Genomic DNA, 21424 nt, shown 5'->3' with positions numbered 1-21424 from the left:
TCTCTCATATATTTTGTAATTCTGACATGCAGTGAGATCAATGTCTACATTGGCATGAAGGACTCCTGCAATTATGGCACAAATGAGGAATAAAATATCGAGACTGCTGCACAGATACACAAACTGATGTATAGGAAGGTTTAACATGCTGCTTAACATTCACGAATAAGAGTACAAGTGTACCCAGATACACCTCTATCTTTTATAGTTTCCACTGAATGACTATTTAGTCAAAATTCTTCTATATCACAGAAAGAGCCACTAGGAAGACACTTGGAAGTTGGAAGGACATCACAACACTTTGCCTGTCTGTTTCCATCTTGCATCCATACCCTGTGATTTCAATTCCACCACCAAGTTGGACTGAAGAGGAAGATAAACCAGCTGCCACTCCAGAGCGTCACTCTGATAGGGAGGCAAAGATGTGTGGATGGAGAGCAGCTCAGAGGACACAAAGCTGGCCACTGGTCACACTGCATTGCTTGCTGCACCCCTCGACTCTGTGCCACTTCCAGACTTGCCTTGTAGCTCCATGAGCCCTTTTATCAAACCTGACACCTAGGAATTGCCTCTCTTTGTGATTTTAGAGCTCCCTGCTCCCTCCATACTGGTAATGGAAGCAGCCAGGCATCTGGAACAATTGGCAAGTCCCTATTGCCCTCCCACAGAGTGGGGCAGGCCCTCCCATCCATTTGCTCTCTGGACCAGGAGTGCAGGAGGGGACAGGGGTCCTACCCACATGGCAGCCATGGCAGCCGAGCTCAGCTGGGAGGTGCCTGCAGCTCCCAGGTTCAACCCCTCCACATCAGCAACTGGAATTTCTCAGATGAATGCTCCTGCCCTGGAACTCACTCCCCTTGGCAGCTACTCAGACCTTGAGTCTAATAACCTTCAGGGCGCCATACAAACTTCATTAATTTTGTTTAACCTTCTATTAACTGAGTTTCTTCTACAGTTTTCTCTGGGATTGAGACCTCCATGGCAAACAGGAGTGAAACAAACTTGTTAAGTTTTCCTGCTAAAGACAGCAGGGCAACAAAGTATCCCATGCTATCTAAACCAAAAAACAGTACTGAAATGTGTACAAGAAAACAACCTTAACATTGATAAACCTAAAAAAAACTGTCTGTAAAGAGCTGACTGCCTCTGCTTGTCTCTTTGGTGAAGAAAACATTTCAGACACAGAGCAGGGATATAGCAAAGGGCCAAAATAAAATACAGAATTAATATATTTTTTAATTTGTAAAAACACCTGCTATACTAAGGATGCAAGAAAAGTATTTCTTTCCTCTCTGAGCAATTGCTAGAGTTGCTGCAGAGACATTTTGCAATTGTGAATACAAAAGCAGGTGGTTTATCTGGCAGTGAAGCTGTGGTTATGATGAAAGTCTGAGGACTCTGTGATGGCATACACATGATCCCCTGTGCTACAGCTCACCCAGTCTCTCACCTTTTTTTCCATGACATTGGATTTTGTCATGACGTTTTTGAACCCTTGCCTGTGGTTTCAGATCATCTCCTCCCTCAGGTGAAGGGACTGCCTCAGGGAAAGACAGCCTAGCCAAAGGCTCTTGTCCTAGTTGCCAGGATGAAGTAGGGGAGGGGAGGAGAGGTTTAAGGGATTTTAGATTGTTCCCTATAATTTGACAGTTGTTAATCATGTTCCAGCTCTCTTAGTGCCTCCAGCTCCTTCATAACTTGGTATGTACCTGCAGAACTCCAAGGATTTCAGTGGAGCTGCATAAGATGAAAAGAAAAAAAAACCCGAGTTGTTCCCAAAGCACTTCAAAATTAATTGGCTAGATTGTGGTGTTGAGGTTTGTTGAGCTTTTTCAAAAATCCTGACAATTTCTGCGGCTCAAAGCAGGGTAGAACTGACTTTCAGAGTCAGCGTGGTTGGAGCACATTGCATTTCCTCAAAGATAAGAGAAGAGAATCATTTCACACTTTGCCTGGATTTGCAGTAACACTGGAGGTATGTGAATCACAGCGATAAATGTTGCAATGCACAGCGGACTCCTGATTCAAAGTCTTCCCTTTATGAAGCTTTCCTATCTCTAAGACAGTATGATGTAGCTCTTGGGTAGATCCCAGATCTGGGATCCCACTTCAGCACAAACCACACTGAGAGCTCTGTGGCAGAGATGAGTCCTCTCTTCCTGGCCAGACAGTGCAAACACAGCTCAAACCCGCTCATCTCCTTTGGGCTGGACCTGGTGAGACCTGGAAAAAGGAAGAAACAAACACTACAACTTTTTGTGCCTCAGCCATAGAAAAGGACAATCTGTACACGGCTAACACCTATTAACTCAACCATTAATGGTCCATACACTGGGCTTTCAGCTCTGCGTATTTTCAGTTTGATCCCTGGTAAGGCAAGGTAGCATCCACCAACAGATATGGCCTCAAGCTTTTGGGGGAACCAGGCAAAACCCTGTGACTTCAGAATCTAGATCTGCATCCATATTTGGTAGCTACTGCCCAGCCCTGCTCTGCATTAACAGTTTTGGAAAACACCATCACAAGAAGAAGGGGAAAACAAAAGTTTCCTACTCTGTGTGATGAAGATCCCACTTGGGAAATCACCTACCCCACTACTCCTGCAAACAAGATGCCAGGCATAAATATTTCACCCAGCTGAAAGTAAATACAGATCCTTCTGCTAAACCTGCAGCTGCAGACAAACAGAAAAAGGCTTAAATGAAGGTGTGAGACCAAAAATGAACTTCAACAGCATGAGTAGGCACAGTGCTGGGGAGCACAGGGAAGCAGAGATGAAATCATTTAGCAAGAGTACATGGTGGGAATTTGAGTGACTCACAGGAGCAGCAGCTTTCATTATTTCAAACCACTGAAAAACACCCTTGGTCCCCACACCAGGGTGTGGCTGCACATATTGAAGCTGTCTCAGGTTTCAAGTGGTGGAGGCATCAGTGGAGCATCTGGGTACCCCTGGGACTCCTCCCTGCTCCTTGATTCCCGGGCAGAGTGGCAGGATCTGCACATGCTGTGGAGGGCTGCCCACATTCCTGATGTTTCAGGCGATCCATGTGGTAGGGGAAGGCAGCCCCCTGCCTGGGGTGCCCCCCTTCAGGGATGCACTGGCAAGGGGATCAGCCTGTGTGTTGCTGTGAAGACAAAACTTTGATCTTCCATCTGCTGAAAACAGTAAAGTGGTGGGAAGGATAGAGAGGGGAGAGGAGGTCACAGAGCATGTAACCACCCAGAGATATTGCCCACCACCTGGGAATCCCCCGATCATGGGAGAGGGCTTCCTTTGCCAGAAAGCTCAGCCAGCTGTTTTCCCAAAGGGCTCATTGGGGTTACAAGTATCTATGCATAACAAGGAGCGTCTTTTAGCCTGCTCTGCTTTGTATTAAGGACTTAGTAAGCACTTTCTTAATTCATTTAGTGACATCTTTCCTTCATTTCCCAAAGTCAGTCACCCACTGAAAAGACTGACCTTAGTAAACACCAGAAAAAGAGTACCATTCTTTTCACAGAAAAGCTTGGCATTAGTTCCCACTAACAACTGCAGAATCCTTATGGAAGAAGCCAATTAAGCAATAAAGCACAATAAGGTACAGGCTATTACACTAACATAATAATTCACACCTACAGTATTGCTACTAGAATCACACCTGCAGTGTTGCATAAAGCCAAAAGCCAGGAACTGTTAAAACAAGCTAGCCAGTTTATTATTACAATATAATTTCTGCCTGGGGATACACTGCAGAAAAGATAAAATATTGGTATGTGCTCTTATTAGAGTGTTAAAAAAAATCTGGGTTTTAAAAGGGAAATGAACAAGTGGTTTAATAGTAAAGTCCAATGGAGCTTGCTTAATTTAAAACTATACAAAGCCAAATGCTGAAAATTAGCTAGTGGGGTGGGAGTCTGCAGCAGAACAGGAAAGGAGTGGGTGAGGTGACACCATGGCATCTCGCATCTGGTCTGTGGCCTGCTATCATGGGGCAGGTATTTAGCTGACCTTAACTGAAGGACCTCATTGAAGCCAACATAGCTATTATGTACATAGAGCTAGCTGCTGGGCTGGAAGTAATTTGATAGAAAAAAAATTAAGTGCTTAGTCTAAGTATCTAGCATGCTTTCTCTTTGAAACATCCCCCAGCGATAACTATCATAATTATACTTCTTTGCTCAGGTTGGTTACAGAGGAATTAGGCAGCCATCACCCATTCTTGCTCTATTGTGAAGAGTTTCAGCTGTGTTAAAGGCATGGGACATGGCAGTACTCAACTGTGTCCACAGAAGGTCATTCCATCCTAAAGCACTCCCAAACAAGGAAGAACTAAAAAGATCCGGACAGTAGAGACCCCCTCTCTTATGACACTCCCCAGATAGTTAAGAAAACAAAAGAAAGGTATTGTTTTCTTACAGAATGAATGGGGTTGGATGTTCCCATTTCACTTGGTTATGTTCCCATTTCACTTGGTTATGACCCTAATTGGACCAGTTCCAGAGGGAGTGGTGCTCTGGTACTTGGGAAGTACCTTTTCCATTTAGAATTGTGGCCGGCCAGAGAGCAGATGTAGCCTGCTCCTGCTCCAACACCTGGCAGGTTCTGGGGGCTCATGGGGGAGCTGAATGCTGGCATTCAGCCTTAGTGCATCTGTAACAGTGCCTGAAGCTGCCTCTGGCGTCACAGGCAAAATAAAGGCACTGCCCATTCCCACTCACTGGTAAGAAACCTACTCCTTACTGTGGGCTCCTTTGGCAGGCTGGGGCCCTGACTAACAAGCCCCACAGCTTTTGTGTCTCCTCATCGCCCTGATGGCCCCAGGCCGGTCACCTCAGCCCTGCTATCACATCCTCCTCTTGCCTGGCCTCCCCGGCCTCTGCTTTCCTGTCTGCCTGACGAGCTGCCGCAGAAAAAATCTTCCCTTCCCACTGCTCAGACCTTGTCCCCAGGTGCCCCTGGGTGGCTATGGTCACACCAGATCTGCTGTGTGGAGGCTGCAGCCACCTTCCCTGGTAACACTTTAACTCTAAGCAGCCAGGCAGGCAGGTGAAAGGTCAGGGTGGTCCTTGCATTGCCCCTGCTGACAGAGTCCTTTTCCCTGCTGTGGCACACCAAGGTCCCATGTGCAGTCAGCCTCCTCAGACCAGGTATCCATCCTGCCCATGTCCTATCCTGCATTCTGGATCCCCGAGAGTCCCTTTGGGACAACAGCCAGGCATGATGCTTGCCCACCACCAGATGCAGAGGTCTGGAGGGCACTTGACCTCAAACCATGTCCCTGTGCCCTAAGTGGCCCCTCAGATCTGCAGGCCATGCCAGTCTCCAGGAGTCCATGTGTGACAAAGCCCAGGGATCCAGGCTCACTCCCTGAGGAACTGAACATAGAACCTGGTGGAAACCCCACAAATTAAAGGCCACAGAGTTATTAAGGATTACCACTAATTAGTTAAACAAACCTTACCCTCTGTGATTTCCATGGAGACTCGGTAGCCCCAGCCTCCACTGCTTCTCTTTGGAGCTGAGAAGTTATCAGGGGCACTTCCCTCAAAACTGGGTTGAATTGCAACATTTTTCAGTGGCAGTGTTTGCTTTGGTCTGAGGATTTCTGTGTGCAAAACAAACAACAAAAAAAAAAAAAACCCAAACCCAAAACACAACAAACAAGTAGATAATTTCTAGGAACAAATTAATGTGTTTAGGGACCAAGTTGGAAGAAGGGGGTGAGGAAAAAAAGCAAACAGTGAGGGACTTTAGAAATGCCTGGAACATGCCCAGAGCTTGTCCTAAAGTGAAATGGGGTGAAAAAGGGTCAGATCTTTTTCTTTCAAATTTGTATTCTACCTGTTTAAGTGGCTCCTTGAAAACTTGTAAAAGCCAAAAGTGTGTTTCACTGCTCTGAAGTAAAAGTAATCTGGTCTTCCTCTGCTTTTTTTATGAAACATCCCTTTACAAAGGTATACGCTGCGCTCTGTTCAGCTCCCAGCTCCCAAGCTGCACTACTGAACTACCACACATGCAATTCATTCTAAAACCTAGGAATATAGGGGAAGAGGAGTGACACTCTGTACACTTCTTTTTTTTCTGTACACTTTTTTTTTTTTTTTTTTTTTTTTTTTTTTTTTTTTTTTTTAAAGAAGACATTTCTAAAGCTGTGGCAAGCGGGGAAAAAAAGCACAGAAAGAGACACATTTTATATTAAAACCAGATGTGGAAAGGGGGGAAAAAATTAGGTTTGTGCCAACCGGCATCAAGGAGAATTTTTTGTGTTTCAGCTTCGGAGTTGAATCTGCAGCATGCCGCGCCACATGCTGATATCCATCAGTGTAATGACTACGGCATCTTAGCAGCATAACACTCCTGCCAGCAGAGAGAGGGGAGTTGGTAAACTAAAATCAACCTCTTCTCTCCATCTATTACAGTATAACCTTTTGGACAGTTAGTGAAAACTGGTTCAAACTGTGCTGCCGTCCAAACTTCAGACCTATTGAAAAGCCTGCCTTGGCCCCAGGCCAAAGTCCAGTGTTTTATTACCAGTCTCATGTCTTTCTCTCCCTTGCGTTCCATTACCCACTTATTTTCTTTAGCTTTTTATTTAAAAAAAAAAAAAAAAAAGAAAAAGAAGAAGAAAATAAGTATCCTTATAGTACAATTATCTTAACAAATTCTGGTACATGTCACAGACCTCGTTAATTGATTCCACATCCAAAACAGAAGACTTGGGCTATTTTTGTTGTTCAAAGCTGTACATTGGCCAACATCCTCTGCATATAATTAACCCCCTATTTCCATGGAATCTCTGCATTAACTTATTACAGACTCGGCTGGTAATGAACTCCCTGGAGAAGTCCACACACAAACATTGGCCATTGGCTTCGCTGCCCACGTGGATTAAACAAAAATTAATCTCATCTATTTGGTTATTCATTTGGTGTCTTTAAATTGGAGGCATTTTTCTGCTTCGTTTGATGCACACAAAGAAAGAGGGATCTGGCTACTGAACTTTATCCAGAAACATCCATGTGTGGAGCAGATTAATGGGAACTTTTCATACCCATAATAGCTTTACAGCAGCGAAGTAGAACACGCAGTTCTCCCTGGGTGACTATAATGCTCTGGGAGACAGGGAAAACAAATGTGGCTAGAAGATAGTAATGTTTTGCTCATCAAGTGCTGTGTAGTTTAGACATCACTAAAGTGACGTGTTTAGAACTGAACCTGGAAGGAAACTCACATTTTGTTAATGTGGGGGGGGTTTTGTAATGTTTTGTTTTGTTTTTTTGTGGTGCACTCAAACTTTTAGACACTGAAGTAAAAAGAAGGATGTGACAGATAGAGATGTCCCAAAACAGCTGCTGGTATCAAGTGACCACATGTAAAGTGGTAAAAGGGAATGGACAGGCAGACTAGTAAGGAAAAGAAGTGGAAGCAGCAGGGATTGCTGACTCTCCCTCTACCTGCTTCTCACTGGAAATGGTGATTTCTAGATAAAGAGAACAGAAAGATCTTTTTTATATGACTTATAACTTAACTGGTAGCAACCACCTAGCTGAAATCCCAGAGATTAAAATCCCTCCTTCTCCAGGCTTTGCACTGACCACAGCTCAGCCACCTTACTGCTGTGCTTTTCCCCATGGGATAAGGCAGGGTAAGAATAGCAGCGTCCTTTGGAAAATGCTCTGAGAGCGACTAGAGAAGGCTTTAAGTGGATAATTCTAAATAAAATCACTTCTCCCCTGCCTCCTCTCTACTTCTCAAACTCTTTCTCAAAAAGAGGGTGGCTCCTGGGTTTTGGTTGCAGTCTTCAACAGCAATCATCACTATACCATGTGGGGATCTCTCTGGTCCCTTGGGATCACATGGATGTGTCCTGAAGAGGTGTCATCAGGAGTAATGGTCATTTCTCCCTGCCGTGGACACAAAAACTGCTTCTTGGCATTAACTGCCTTTGTCAGGTCAAAAGCATCAAGGTCGTTCCATCTGTGCTAAGGAACTTCCTCAACCAGACCCTTAAAATTCATGCTCTAACTTCTGTGGACAGTACTAATCCTGTTTCTTGCATGAGATCCAAATGCAGCAAACCTGCCTTTCCCGTAAATGCCCCTCCCTGCCTCTCATGTGATTTTGGTTCTATTTAGAAAATACTCATTACTTGGAAAGGTATTTATGCAAATTTTCAGTTGAGGGTGTGCCATGTGCTGTGAAAACTCACAGTACTGCCTAAGTCACCTCCTTGTACAATATTCCTGCTGTTGTAGGACATTGTGGAAGATGAGTAGACCTGGCCACATGCTTCAGAGCCTTCGGGATTTCCCTGACAAGGGCCCAGACAAGTGCTCCTCTTTCTGCAAGCCAGGGATGGAGCCCCTCCAAGACCAGCACCTCAGAAGTGGCCTGAGCAGACTGAAGGACCACATGCAGCACAGTCCATTCCTCACAAGTGAGCTGCTAGCCAGGATCAATGCTGGACAAAAGCTCTGCCTGTCTCTGCAATGCTGTCATTTTCAGACCGAGCTTTTCAGGCTCACCAGGCGCTTGCTCAGGTGATTAAAGTTTGGGGTGGCAATTCCCTGCCTAACAGCGCCCAAGCCAGCTGGATTAAACTTCCCTGGTGCTTGTTTATGTGCATCAAATCCTCCCCCTGCAGACGAGCAGCGGCAGATGGACTTGGAGGAAGGTGAACATGGTGGCCCAGCTCCTTCTTGGAGGCATCTCTCTCCTCCTGCCCCCCACCTCTCCAGCCAGCGTCCCCCCAGGCAGCAGGGCTGAGGCAGCAGCTGGCTGTTCCCCCCTACATCCCCAGCAGCTGCTGTACCCCTGCCACCTCAACATCCCACAGGCATGGTGAGCTACATCAGTGGGAAAGCAGCCAGAGGTCACTGGTGTACAGCAAGAAGCAAAAATTATCAATGTGTATCAAAAATGGTCAATGTGCCATCTCTGCAAACAGCCTGGAGCCCCACAGTGCAGGAAGCACAGATGGATTAAGCCACTCAGGGAGGAGGGGACTACCTGCCCTGCACCTCAGCCTTGCAGGAGGGAGCGGCAGGAGCCGTGTACGTTGTAATACCTGTTTCAGATACACCTGAACAGAAAGCACGATAAATCGCTGAAGGGCCTGGGAAAAGAGAGAGCATTCACATCCATGGCCTTAAGCGCTCTTCACCTGAAAACCACCTGCTGAGATGTTGCCATGACTCTCACGGCAATGCCTCCAGGGTGGTGTGTCCTGAGGTGACATTGCCATTCATCTCCTGCAGTTTGAAAGACGAGCAACAGGACTGTGACTGAGTGCCCCATGCCTTCTGTGTCGTTGTCAGGATGGACAGGGAGTGGATAGGCTTTGTTCATCCAGCAAATATCTCCAGTCACTTCTGATAGGCTGCCACAACCTACTGGCTGACATCTCCTGCCAAAAAAGAAGGAGAGCAGAAAGCAAAGGGTGTACAGAAAATGGAAATCAGGCTTGAGGACAAATACCAAAGCCAGTGAGGATGTGGCTGAGACCCACCCACTTCTGCAAAGCAGCTTTGCAAGTTCTTTTGCCACCAGTATTTAACCAGTCAACCAGTTCATCTAGTCAGCTACGTCAGCAAGCACCTCTGCTCCAACCACACCACTCTGGTCCTCCAAGCAGTTGCTGTTCAACCCTGCTCAGGCACACCTCTGCCAGCTGGAAACACACTGGCTCAGGTACTGAAGCCGTGCAAAAGAGCAGCAAGGCACAGGGGATCAGCTAGCTGCTGGAAGCTGACACAAGTTCTCCAACACAGCTGCCCAGCTCGCCTTTTTCCAGGCCCAGGGTGCCTTTTCCCAGGAACAGGGTGTCTCTGGCTAGATTACAGAAAGCAGAGCACAGCTAAGTCCAGGGCACAGCAAGAAGAGGAAGCAAAGCAGAAGTGTCACGTATGCTCACTGCATCAAACCCAACATCTGAAGAATGCTGCTGTCATTGACTGTATGTAGATAATTTCTGCAGGCAAACACATCAGTTGGACGTGTCCAGGCCCATGTTCATTACCAGCTTGGAGATGAAGTTGGTGGGATTCCTGCAGTGCTGAATTACTTGGCTCATTGCTAGCACACATTCTCACATATGAGTTTTTGCACCAGAGTGCAAAAAAAATTGTGTAAGAATTGTGACTTTAAGATCAGGATTGCACCTAATCTAGCAGTCTTTATTTCACAGTTCCCATGAAAACAACAGTGCAATTGCCCTTTATTCAACATTTACTAATGCTTCCAAAATACTGGGAAGAATTTTGCTGATCACCCATTTCCTTACACTTCACAAAGGAGCTGAAATAAACCCTTAAAAATTAAAAGACGTGCAACAACCAGGGGAGGTCTGTAAGCTGCACCAGTTGAGTAACCAGCCAGCAGATTACAGCACAAAAACCTTTTCAAAGGGAATTGGATAGCAGAGCATCACTGAGCTCTATGAATGAAGATGCTGAGTGGCCTCTGAGGGACGATTTTGCTGAAAGTCAATGAGACCCTAGGGGAGACATTTAGGGAATTCACTTCTCATTCAGCCTTAAGTATTCTCAAAGCAACTTGGATATCCACACCAACATCCAAAGCCTCCTGCTCAAGCACCCAAAATTCAGACCACCCACAGCTTTTGCACACATTCAGGCACCCAAGGAGAGTCGAGGCTTGTCTAGTGGATCCAGAGTTTCCCACTTCTCTGCTTCTCGTATTTCCTGACTCCATGGAAACTATTCTCAGCACAGGAGGGAGCTGCCTGTATTAGCAGGAAATGTAGCCTGGAGAGGAAGATGAGGAGAAAGCAACTCCTACTGCTCTTCAGCCAGCCAGAACCATCCTGCAAGCTTTGCAAGGCTCTGCAAGGAAGAGCATGAACCTCGGGGAACCTGTGGGGCATGTGATTGCCAGGTGACAGCTTCCCAGGAGTCTGGTAAAGGGCCAGCTGATGGAAACAGTGACCAGGCAGCAAGTGGAAACTCTGGGATTTCAAAGGGTTCCTTGAAGTTTAAAACTTGATGTCCTCCATCACACGCTTCCCAATCAGACTTCCATGATCACCATACATTTTTTCTTTACTCTTGATGGTGCTCTGGTTGAAAGATACCAAGTCCCAATAAGCTGTTGGGACCCAGTAATTTCTATGAATTACATTAAGTTCAGGAAAGAAAAAACAGGAAATTGATCTACAGTAAAAGCAGACAATGCTTTGTCAGGAAAGAGTAGAACTTCCCTATTTATCAAGCTGGGAAATGTCAGCTGGGGTTTTAAAACCCAACCTTTATGTGTCAAAAATGTAAAACTCACAGCAGAGCCAGGCTTCCAAAAGTTTATCTACACAGTTGCAAGCCTTGTATAGACACGAGGAAGTACTACCAGCTCAACAAATACCGTGATTATTACAGTGAGTTATTCAGGCCAGCTCTGTGAATGTGTATTTATTTTCGGTTTATTTTGGTTTTGATTAAAATTGACTTCAAAATCAATTATTCTGGTTTCTAACCAAGTTGTCCACTTTGTAACAATTTTAAATTTTCCTCTCAGTTGTGGAAAGCAAGTTTCCCACAGAGCAGAGGACAGGACAAGTTTTATTTCACACCTTTGTTTATTTGTGAACTCCTGTTTGGAGCTAGTCTTATTTTAGAATAAAAGCACTCATGCAGGGACTCAAGTTACAGGAGAGTTAGACCCCATATAACTATTTCTGAACATTTTGTGTGTACACCAGCTTTGTATCACAGCACCCATGCTGCATGCCAGTTCTGATGTCATGACATAACTCATTGTAATAGATTATTTGGGGATTAAAACCAAAACAAACAGGTATTATAAGGAAAAAATATTGCCACATGAGGGCATGCTTCATCTCTTTCAAAAGCTTGCCTTTTCAACTCAAATCTAAGTCAAGTTATATTTTAAGACCTAGTTTTAGAAAAAGGAAAGCTCAGGTTTTATTTATGATTTGCTAGGTTTGTAACATACCAATTAAGTGCAAAATTAGCACAAACCTTGAAAAGAAACATTCTTTGCTTCCACCCATGGTCACACTATTTTCCTGTGGTGACAGCAACATGCACTTTGGGCTTAGGGCAGAGAAGATGAGCTATCTCAATGCATAATACTCGTGTTCTGTACCACGTTGTACAAAATAAGCACAGCACAAAATCCAAACACAAAGTTATGAAAGACATAAATTTCACCTTTTGCCCAATGGGAACAGCTTCCCGGCTGACGAGGCACGTCAAGGCAAAGGGAGGCACCTCGTACTGTTCTCTTGCAAAAGAAGGGCAGGGTTGCAGGGTTCCCCAGGGTTTCCCAGCTCTAACACACCACTGGATCCGTCTCCTCCCAGAAAAGTTTGAGTCTGCAGCCCCTTGACCGTGAGATTGCTGCCAAACCTGCAGCAGACCTTCCTGGGGATTCCTCAAGTCACATGGTCACCTCAAAAAAGTGTCCCCTGCTAAGTCCCTCTTTTAGGCAAAACTACCATCATCAAGCTTTCAGAGCCTACCAAGTCACTTGTGCTAACAGCCCAGAAATTAATTGTGTCTGCAGACCGTACTGCAGACGGGCAGCAAGAGGTTAATCTGTCCACCCAGACAGCTGCACCAGAGCAGGAATCCTCAAGGCCACAAACATTCTCTGGTCCTGAAAGGAGGATTTTGGACCCATGGTGGAGCACAGTGATTAATTAGGAAACCACAGCATCCAAGTGTTTGAGTCACTACAAGTAATTTTTCTTCTAGTGAGTCAGAGTATCTGCAGATTCTTGCTTCCTGAAGACTTGAGTACTTAAGCATGCAGCATCCCACTCTGGTATCATGTCTGTGTCATGGAAATGATTTCACAAAACATTAGGATTCTCCCAGCTAATTCTGTTCTCTAGTCTGTATCCACTGATGTTCAACACGCTACAGGATCTGGCTTGTGGTGATTTGTTAAAATCAAATGGGAGGGTGTTTTCCCACATTCCAGAGGAGCAGGGTCACTCACAAAGTTTCAGAGCCTGCAACTCACCTGGCCTGGGCTCAGCCATTCCTGCCAGAGGAGCACCAGATCCTGGAGCCTTTACCCTTGGCTGGTCCAGGGAAGCAGGAAGCTGCAGGGGCTGTAGCTCTCCCAGCACACGGCTGCACAACTTTAGAAGTCTGAGCTTGTGCTGACTAAGATGTTCACACTGACGATAAAAGCCAGCTCACAGGGGAAATCTTTCTTCAGTTTCTCCCTTTATCCAAGAGATGTAAATTCACTGTGTGTGTCTTTCACCACCGCACCCATGCTCCAAGATGACTTCATCTGGCCACAAAAAGACAGACGAAACACGAATGCTCCGATGCTTGTGAAGACAGGTGCAGTAAAAGCCTTAGGTGGAGCAGTAAATAAGTTGAGAGACGGGCTTTTAATCCGATGATGTGGAAAATACTGAATTCCCACATATTTTAGTTGTTGTAAACATCTTTCAATCATAAAACTGAAAGATGCCAGGCTTTATGTTCTCACCATAAAATATCACAGGAAAATGCAGTGTGGTATTAGATGGGAGCATCACGAGTATTCTGTGCTAATGGTGACTACAGTTTTGCTCTTTCTTCTGTATTTGTACCAAAAGTATTTTGAATTTATGCCAGAGTACATAAATACCTGGACATTTACATTTGCACTATGCCCCTGGAGGGGCAGACCTGAAGGAACAAGAACCCTGGTTGTTTAGGCAGGGATCAAGTTTCTCCTTATCTCCTTTGCCAGGCCATGAACTGCTTTTTCATGCACCTCCTGGCTTCTCCACCAGCTTTTGCACCACCGCCTGAACCACCCATCCTCCCAGGATCCACCCATCCCTGCTCCAGTGTCCTGCAGCTCCTGGTGGAGCTGTAGCCAGCCACCCCTGCCAGGTGGCTCTGGCTGCTGCCCCTTCCTCAAGGACTTTGCCCAGCCAGGAGGTCACCAGGACCCAGAAGGGCTGCACTGAGATTTGCTAAGAGGTTAGAAAGAGAAACTGGATCTGCCAGAAATAAAAGCAAGGGCAGGGATATGATCAGGCTGTCCTGCTGAGTGCTAAGGGAGAAGAGAGGATTCTTGCTCGCCTGCCCAGCCCCTGGTACACACAGCAGCAATGTTATCTGCACCTCTGAGCATCCCAGGCTTGCCTGGCATTGGGAGATAAAGGAATTCTATCATATCTTTAAAGAGGGACAGGCTGAGTGAGAGATGGCCTCTGGCCCCATCTCAGAACTGGCAGGAAAAGGTCATTGAGTGTCTGGGAGCAGGAGTGAGGGACACCTGAGTCACACATAGTAACAGCAGCCTGGCACAGGCACTCACCCAGCTGGGATGGCCCTCCCACAGCTTCCTCTGCTGAACAGTGTTCCACACACAGGAATGAACTCCAGCACCTGAGGAACAACCTTCCCATCAAGCAGGGAGGGAGGTGCAGAGAGCAGGGTGAAAGGGACTGCAAGTCTGAAGAGCACACAGGGGAGACAAGTAAAAATGATGGAGCTGAGCCAAGTAAATAAAAAAAAAAAAAGAAAAGAACAAAGTGAAGATAAATACAGTGAAGTAAAAAAAAAAAATCCATAAAAAATAAAGGGGAAGAAGAAGTAACCACTTTTCTTACTGGCTCCTGCCTCAGCAGGACAGTCCTCTCCTAGCTCGTGGAAGGACAAGAGTGGGTCTCACAGGGCTTTTTTCCTGGAGGAACATCACCCAGTGGGCAGATCCCACAGCAGGAGCCTTCTGTGGACAGCAGAGGAGCTGACCTCCACCTAGAGTGGCCAAGGAGGCTGCCCCACGACCAGGTGGGTGACAAAGGGGCCTCCACTCTCCCTGGGTTCCTTGGACTCATCTCAGCCTCACCCATACCACCATTTCAGAGGTGGCTCTGGCTGGGAGTCAACAGGAAATCAACACCCCTGTCAAAGGCTGGAGTAGCTCAGAGGCCGCAGCAAGATCCCTGGCAGAGCTAGTGCCACTACTACTCCCAGGAAAACACACAAGGGAAAAACACTTCTTTTTTCAGCTCATGCCCTCCTGAATTAGGCAGGACAAGGACATTTGACATCACCTGGCCATCCAGGTGGCCTGTGCACATCCCTCTGGGGGGACTGCCACCCAGTACAAAATCTTCAGGGTACATGAGAGGGCACTGGAGATGTTGTCCTTTTTCCTATGTCCACGACATTGGCTGGCTCATCAGCTTCCCCAAAACACTCTGGTAGGACACATGCAGCAGGGGCAGGATGCAAAATCTCCAAGTCCTTGATTTCATCTGAGCTTTGGTGTTGTTTCTGACCAGCCACCACTTCAGCATGCGCACTTGGAGGTCTCTCTGCCAAAACCTGTCCTTTCTTCACATCACTGCAAGCATGGCCTGCCTGGGACAGTTCCCTGAGGCCTGAAGAGGATGGGAAACAGCAACATTAAGCTTAAAAGGCAAAATCACAGCAGGATTCAGGCACTGAACTTCCTTTTGTGCCACTGAAAATTCCATCCAAAGTCCCAGCAAAGGCAGGTTATACAAGTCAAACCTGCCCACACACAGGCACCGCTGTCCCGGGGACTTTTGCCCCACTCACAACAATAAATCTGTTTGTAAAGCAGCAGCTTCCTGTTCCAGCTTCACCACTTGTTGCAGCATCAACATGCCCCCCCAGCTGCAAGGCTGCCCCTTGTCACTCATCCCATCTCCTGACTGGAGCCAGCAGGACAAAATCCTGTCCACCCCAAAGCATCTCCCGATGCTCTGCCGACCATCCTCCCGCAGCAGTTGTGGCATCGGTGGCTCTTGGGAAGCTGCCAGGCTCCACGTGGCCATGGCCGAGGTGCGAGCACATTCTGCTTGCAAAAACCTGCGGCAGAGAGGCGGCCAACAGCTGGGCTGAGAAAGCTGCTGCTGCTTGCCAAGTCTACATGGTCGCCATAAAAAAAAATATTGCCAGGCTTTTCACGGAGTAAGAGCTAAGCACAAGCTCCCAGTTCAGCCCAGAGACAACTGTGCCTGCTTCTCTCTCTGCAGAGGAGAATTCCTCTTTGACTGCACAACGGGCATAAGGGAAACAGCACACGGCAGCAATCATGGGAGAGTGGCAAACAGCCATCCCAACTGGTGGTCACAAAGCTGTCCAGCAGCTGCAGAGAGAGGAGGGGGGAACTGAGCCAGAGGGGGATGGAGTGGAGGAGGAGGGGAAGAAGCTTTAAAGACAGGCAGATTAAGGGCAGCCCCTCAATGAGTCAAAACTCACTGAGACGTGGTTGCACTCCCTGTTTAGCAGAAGGCATCCACAAATTAATAAAAAGGAATAAAACCTGGACAGCTAGGAAGTCGTCAATCAGATTCATACATATTTAACAGGGACATTCATCTGAATAGAGGCCTGCCTGTAGCATGCTAGAAACAAGTCACACTGCCTGGGAGACTCACACAGAAAGCTTTGCTCCAGGCCAGCATGGGACAGAAAGGCAGGGAATTGTTTGCTGTGCTCAGGAAAAAAGCAGCCCTGATGTGAACAGAGAAGATGAACACGCTGGTGAGGTGCAGGGGAAAGGTTATCTCCCGTGCTGGTGAGATGCAGGGAAAGGGCATGCTCTCTGGACCCTGACCCAGGAAGGACAGGATAGACCATGCTCTGTTTCACAGCTGAAACCCGCCTCCTGGCACACGCTGAGGGGACAAGCAGAGCTGCTGCTGTGGAGCCAGGGCAGCTGAGCTGCAGCCCAGGAGACAGCACAGCTGCTCAGGGGCAGTCCCAGGAAAAAGCTTTAGCTCTTGTTTTCTGGTCCAGAGCTCTTGCTGTCAGTGCCGGAGCACAGATTTGACAAGAAGCCTCAGAAAGCTTCTTGAAACATGTGCTGGGATCATCACTGATGTTAGGAGGATGAGAGATGGAGGGATCACATCTCCTTTAATCTCTCTAGCAATGGCCTGGATCTAGTCATGGCTGAACCAATGCCCTTGCACAGGGCTTTACAATGGCATGTCCTGTATCAGAGTTGCTCCATGGGCAGCCCTCAGCAACCTTGGCATTTGATGTGAATCCATTAGTATAAAAACGGGAAACCAAACTGGGTACCACTGGCTTGGGAAGTGTCATCAAACAGGGTTCCCCCTGCCTATTGTCCTTCACTTTGCAACCACATGGAACACAAAAACAATTGTTACTAAGGCGAGGTCCCTCTCTGTCCAGCACAGCCTGTCGCAGGAGTTCTGCAACTCAGGCTGTGTCCTCACTGACACCTGCTCAACCTCAGAAACCCTCCAGAGGTTTGCACAAGCACAACTGGCTGAACCTTCCAGTGAGACACGGGAACACAGACACTCATCCCACAGGAATTGCTGCAGCCCTGCTGACATGGAGGCTTGTAGGTGGTGTTTCCAGAGCAGATTCCCCTCCCTCCTCAATGTGGAGGCTCTCCTTTGGGGCAGGAGCAATGGCTTCAGTCCACCCTGTCATCTGTGGCAAAAAGGCATCAGCCAGACAAGGAGGGGCTCTTATCGAACAGATGGGAGGCAGGACATAGCTGAAGAGAAAACGGGGTGCGCACCTACGGCACATGACAGTAGTACGTGATATGTTCCAGAGATACGGGGAAATGACGGTTATGAAAGAGACAGGAGGGGAAGGGAGAGAAAAAAAAAAAAAAAAAAAGCCTTTTGGCTCAAGTCCAGGGGGGAAGGTTCATTTCTGTCATCAGACTTAATGGTTCAGCCTGGGGAGAAATGCAAAAGGCACCAGGTCCTCCCTTCCCAGAGAGGGAGAGCAGGGTCAAACACAGCACCCTTTCCTCTCCCTGTGCACGGCACCTGCCTCAGCCTGACCCGAGGGAGGAGGTGTCCTGAGCTGCCATTGGAGCTGGGTTTTCAGAGAACAGCAGTGGCCTGCTGATCCCTGCATCATGTAGGGAATCAGAAGTACTTTTGCCCCAGGCCATACAGTAAGCTCAGTAGGAACCAGTTTTCATGAATCAGATATATAACATGGATGCCACATATCCCATTTGGCAGCTCCCTCACAGATTGCAAGCTTCTGGACAAAGGGACTCCAAACTCTCTGGATCTGGCACAGCACTCACTGGGCTTGAATTTAGACATACATTCTTGGCCAGCAGCCCCGAGCTCTGGGAAGGAAGCATCCTTTTTCCCCCTCTCCTCCCTCCTTCCCACTCCTGCCCCCGGACGGAAGGCATATTGGATCACTCCTCTCTGTGAGTAAGGGAGTGCTCTTCTTCTGAAATAACACCCTCTGCCTGGGCAGCTCTGCTGGTCCTGCTCTTCTCAATCCACCAGGAAAAGAAATCTCCGCTGGAATACTGTTTTGCTGAAATGAAAACACATCACAAAATCCAGCTGACTTGGTCAGGATTTTCCTTAAGAAGCAAATCAGGGAAACAAGAAGTTCCTGGTAGAGTGCATTGAAACATTTTACAGCATGTTTAAATGCAGCATAGCTGCTTTATTATTCCTATTTCAAAGCTACTTGAATTGTAATTTTGTCTCCTTGTATTGTATTAGGTAAGCTGCAAAACTCTAACTAAAGCTTCCAGTCAAAAAAAAAAAAAAAAAAAAAAAAAAAAAAAAAAAATTGAAAGTAAGAAAACTGAGGATTTTAAAATTTGCCAAATCAAATTCTGAACAGTAAAAATCCTCAATAAAACCAAACCTAAATATCAATCTTCACCCTTGTATAAATATTAAGCATTATTTGAATGCAGTTCTGAGTCTGTGAAATCCCCTGGTGCAGATAAGTCTTCAGTACTAGGTAGGATGATAAAACTGCTGTACAGTGTAAGAAGCTGCTATTAAATTATTGTAACTCCAGTAGGGGGTTCTACAGCAAGTACAACACCTAAATTTTTGAACACATACATATATTCTACAACCAATAAAAATAGGCAGCTAGGAGAGAAGCTATCTATACATCAGTATTTACAGGTTTAGGAATTACATAATCCTAAATGACATTTTTCAGCATTCATCCTCCACACAACTTTTCAAAACAGGCAAACAACTTCAGTATCCTGTTAACTGTATTCTCATGTGCATGTATGCAGCTCCATTGGACTCACAGGTGTAAATTAGGGCAGGATTTGGCCCATGATATCCATAGCCCAAAAGAATGACTGCAAACCCTTAAAGGACCAGGGAGAATAAAGAGACAACAGCACTAAAATAATTAGTGAGATTAGAGACAAAACAAAAATAATTATATTGACTAAAGCAATGCTCTATGTTAGCTTGACCCTAAATAAAACCTTAGATACTGGCTAGTAAGTTCTCTGTTGAAATCACTGAACTGAACAGTAAAACAAAAGCCAGTTTGGAGGGGGGCAGCAGCTTCAAACCTACAGAAAGCAGCTTTACATACCAACCGCAGGCAGCAAGTAAAGATCACTGTGTTTAAGATGAAATTGCAGGAAGTGTGTGGGTGGCAATAGCCATCCTCCACACTAGAGTTTAGTGGAGGACACTGTGACCATTCCTGTGGCTGGTCCAGGAAAATATCCATGCCGTGGTGAGATACACTGCCAAGATGCATCCCTGCTTTCCAAAGGCTCAGCAGCTGGACTTGGGATGAGCCTCTCAGATTTGCCAGGGCCTGAAACAAAATTAGACGAGCCAGAAATGAAAGGTGAGATCTTGGACCAAGTACAATAGATCTTGGATCCTGTACAAAAGTCACAGAGATCAGATGTCACCCAGTGATTAGGGGAAGTTGGGATAATATCAAAGAGAAGGTAGGCCAGCTGTGTCAAGAGGAAGAAAACTTCTTCAATTATAGCCCAGATTTACAAGTCAGAAGATATAGCTTATGCTCTTGACAAAGCTGAAAGCTTCCTGTGACATCTTAAGCAAACCAGTTTGCTCCTCGATCCAACAGGATAATAATTTACACAGTCCAGAGCTTTCCAGTAACTGAAGTGCACAGACTGCTTGCAGCTCCCAAGGAGAAAAGTGCTCTTACCTTAAAACACAGAAAAAAACCCCCTCCCATCATCCATCTGCTGAGCACAGTGGGAATGCTCTCGGTGGGGTACCACACACGGCCAGCTCCCACGGATGTAAAACATATTTTAGTGCTTGCTCCCTAGTCCCAGCGTACCGCCTCCTATCCCTTATAACCATCTCTATCCCACCACATTTTTCATGAATGGAAACTATTCCTATCGCTACACTAGAAATAACCAAGTAAACAGGAAAAAATCCAGAAGATTTGCCAGCAGGTGCTACGGGAGGGGAGAAGGCGATGGTGACCAGCAGCTTTGGCAGACATGTAAATGGTACCAAGCACATCAATTTAGCCACCTCTCTGTCAAGACAGTCAGAACCACAGGGATTCATATTTAAAGAAGGCTTTCCAACACACTGTTGGCTCTTATCTCAACCCAGCATTGTTCATGCTATTCATCACAGGCCACGACAGAAATTATATCAGCATCAGCAGCAACCAGAGTAGCAGAATATTCTGCAAGGAAAAAACCCAACCAAGAAAACCACCAGTGTTTACCATGAATAATATCAGTTGTTCTACAGTTTCCAACTTCCAGTTAGGGTTATTTGGCTCTGAGCACTTTGGGAATATCGGCTGGAAGGAGGGCAGCATCCAGAGGTATTTGACAGGAGTAAAAAACCTATGTAAGCCCTACGTTTCTTGTCTAAAAGTCACCACCCCAGAATAGCTTGTGATCTAGTTATTTTTATTCAGAGAAGAGCCTGTGCCTTGAGTTTGGATCAGAGTCCAAATTCCGCTAGAGTTTCAGGCTGTTGTTAAGGTAGGATGCTCCAATCTGGCCCAGTTCGGAAACAGGATGATCAGTAAATTAGGGATCTCATTTAGAGTGAGGCTCAGACATTAGAGATGGTCCATTTTGACAGGTTTGTGTCATACATTAAATGAGCAATTGTAAATGAAAAGTAGGGTTTTTTTCCTCAAGAAAGGAGGAATTTAGAAACTGTGTCCCAGTCTCCACATTTCAGAAAGGCTACAGGTTGTTTCATGGATGCTGGGAAGGCTTCTGAGTCTCACCAGTCCTCAGAGGTTACCATTTGTTAAAGGAGAGCACATTTCACTAGCTGAAAATCGTAGTGGTGAGTACTGGCAGGTCTCTCTGGGTTAAAGCACTATCAGCGTGCACACACACACATTTACCATTAGGCCACACAGTATTAAAGCTTGCTCTTTTTTGTCTGGGCATGCAACAAGGATTCTTTGACAGTTTTCTATATTTTGGGATGTGGAAAGCCTGTAGGAACTACAGGATCTCTTAAAAACCACCTGCCCATTTTCTTCCTCCTTCCTCCCATTTATCAATGATCCCTTGAGCACAGGAGCTTTCTTCATTGCCTCAACTGGATATTCTTGAAGATTTTATTATACCTCACTGGTTCAGCTTTAACCACAGCAGTAATAACGTAATAATTAATATAAATTTCTTGTAAATTCTTTGTTAGTAAATTTGTAG

The 21424-nt window shown here is 46.1% G+C and overlaps 1 long non-coding RNA gene across 9 annotated transcripts; it reads right to left on the bottom strand.

Moving 5' to 3' along the window:
• Positions 1-2085: 2085 nt before the first annotated feature.
• Positions 2086-20076, bottom strand: LOC121340449. 9 transcript variants are annotated; one of them, XR_005953301.1, is made up of 6 exons: positions 19927-20076; positions 19330-19560; positions 15033-15362; positions 14291-14467; positions 2822-13264; positions 2086-2223 (listed from the first exon to the last, which is right to left on the bottom strand). It is a non-coding gene; the product is annotated as an uncharacterized LOC121340449 (long non-coding RNA). The 9 variants fall into 9 exon arrangements; XR_005953300.1 differs by having other exon boundaries at positions 5445-13264; XR_005953305.1 differs by lacking the exon at positions 2086-2223 and having other exon boundaries at positions 2992-3128; positions 5445-13264.
• Positions 20077-21424: the final 1348 nt, after the last annotated feature.

The sequence above is a fragment of the Onychostruthus taczanowskii genome, unplaced genomic scaffold (genome assembly GCF_017590055.1).
Source record: "Onychostruthus taczanowskii isolate IOZ18803 unplaced genomic scaffold, ASM1759005v1 scaffold40, whole genome shotgun sequence".
NCBI lineage: Eukaryota > Metazoa > Chordata > Aves > Passeriformes > Passeridae > Onychostruthus > Onychostruthus taczanowskii.
This window is presented reverse-complemented; position numbering and strand designations above follow the sequence as displayed.